The following is a 2,531-nucleotide window of genomic DNA, read 5'->3' as shown; positions in this document are numbered from 1 at the left end:
GTGGGTAACTAATCAGTCAGAGTAGAGTTGTCCAAGAGTTTGCAGTGGGTCGTGCTCTTCACTTTCCGGCCGTGGGTAACTAATCAGTCAGAGTAGAGTTGTCCAATAGTTTGCGGTGGGTCGTGCTCTTCACTTTCCGGCCGTGGGTGACTAATCAGTCAGAGTAGAGTTGTCCAATAGTTTGCGGTGGGTCGTGCTCTTCACTTCCCGGCCGTGGGTGACTAATCAGTCAGAGTAGAGTTGTCCAATAGTTTGCAGTGGGTCGTGCTCTTCACTTCCGGCCGTGGGTGACTAATCAGTCTGAGTAGAGTTGTCCAATAGTTTGTAGTGGGTGCTTATGACTAGCTGCTTTTGCCCGTAGTTTATTAGTTCAAAATTATGGCTGGCTGGCGCAAACAGCTCTATAGTAGCTTGGCACAAATATCCGAAGACATACAAACAATCTATTACGGTTATAAATGTTGAAGTAAAAATATAATAAGAGGCAGACATGGTGTTGTTGACTAGAATTTGTAACAGTTTTTATTCTTTGCCAATTTCAATCAATGGATTAATTTTATCACTAGTGCGTACATATGTTATTTTGGAATGATATTAAATACATATTAATCATAGAATCGGGAAAACATCCAAATAAATGCGATTTGAAATATCACTGTCGAATCATGTTCCATAGACGAATATCGCTAGTCGCGGTTTCTTTGTTTGTCATCTTTTGAATTCGGAAACTACTAATTTTTTAAGCCAAGTATTATATTAGAATTTAATGTTGTACGCATATTATTGACAGTGCAAAACCCACGGTGGCTAAGCGGTAAGACGGAAAGCTTATAACACTGAAATTCGGATTTTTGATACCCGCGGTTGGCAGACCATGGATGACAGGCAGTGTAACATACTTGAAATATATCAAATACGCGCTAAGTGTAACATACTTGAAAAATATCAAACACGAGCTAAGTGTAACATACCTGAAAGATATCAAACTCGAGCTAAGTGTAACATACTTGAAATATATCAATAAGTGTAACATATGAATCCAATTACAGAAATTTTTCTCCGTATGCTGGCAAATTACTAACCAATACTTAAAGTTACTGTCCCAGTGTATGTGTGGTTGGCCGTATTGTCCCTGTTTATTTGTGGTTGGCCGTATTGTCTCTGTCTATTTGTGGTTGACCGTATTGTCCCTGTGTGTTTGTGGTTGGCCGTATTATCCCTGTGTGTTTGAGGTTGGCCGTATTGTCCCTGTCTATTTGTGGTTGACCGTATTGTCCCTGTGTGTTTGTGGTTGACCGTATTGTCCCTGTCTGTTTGTGGTTGACCGTATTGTCCCTGTGTGTTTGTGGTTGGCCGTATTGTCTCTGTGTACATTTCAGTATCTATAGTATCGTTGCCTTTATTGAAGTCAGGTAGCAACTGTTGTGTATTTTATATGATTGCATTTGGCTACATTTATTTCACCTTTGTAAAACTACTGAGAATTTCTGCACGACAGAGTTATGTTGAATGAACCTTATTATAGGAGGGTTAGTTATATAACAGATTTTCATAAAGATTCAGATTCGATTTGTAAGCCCTTAAAATACTTTACAAATAACTGGGCTTTTATAGCATCTATGAATTTTACTGTTTATTTATCTATCTTATGAATATTTTACATTTCTGAAATAAATGGAATCCAGTGATGAAATTAAGTAACGAAGATTTAGGTCTTATACAAACTGATGTTGAACGTTCATTTGCAATTTCTGTCCAAGATATGATATCAAAGCACTGACTGTATGCGTGATACATTGCGACATTCACAAAACTACTGTGCCCGTAGGTCAAACTTATCAGCAATTCGGTTATAATGATCTAGCGATCAGTCTGGCGACCAGGGTAACATTGCGTGATTGATTGAAGCGAATGAGGATGCAGCTGTCATAAAACCAATAGAAAAGATTGATAATTAGGATTTCCAGTTCGCAGTTGGCAAGTGTTAAATCAGAGAGGAACTGTTTGCAACTTCAGGGAATCATTTGGCTCACTTTACTAGACAACGTTTGATAAATTAAAGGAATACAGGTATTCTTCATACGCAAAAATGAATATATATCGCATAGTAGTTGGGTCATTAGAGGCAAATACTTTACCAATTTATGGGCCGTTTTATAAGATGGTTCTTAAAGTGGCCACCTACTCGGGTCATCCTGACAAAGAGCTCAAAATGAAAGGAATAGGTATTTAGAAGGTATTCCTATAATAAGTTGACAATTGTTCATTAAAACGATATATCGTTACATACATACATATAAATCCCAAATTCACTCTTCTTCTGATGTGTAATATGTAGAAACTTTAGATCAAGCATTACCTAATGATAAGAATAGACATGTTCGTATGTTTATTGATACTGATATTAACAAAAGACATCATAATAAGAATAGGCATGTTGGTGTGTTTATTGATACTGATATTAACAAAAGACATCATAATAAGAATAGGCATGTTGGTGTGTTTATTGATACTGATATTAACAAAAGACG

Source organism: Limulus polyphemus, unplaced genomic scaffold (genome assembly GCF_000517525.1).
Source record: "Limulus polyphemus unplaced genomic scaffold, Limulus_polyphemus-2.1.2 Scaffold10397, whole genome shotgun sequence".
NCBI classification, from domain to species: Eukaryota; Metazoa; Arthropoda; class Merostomata; order Xiphosura; family Limulidae; genus Limulus; species Limulus polyphemus.
Note: the sequence above shows the minus strand (reverse complement) of the source record.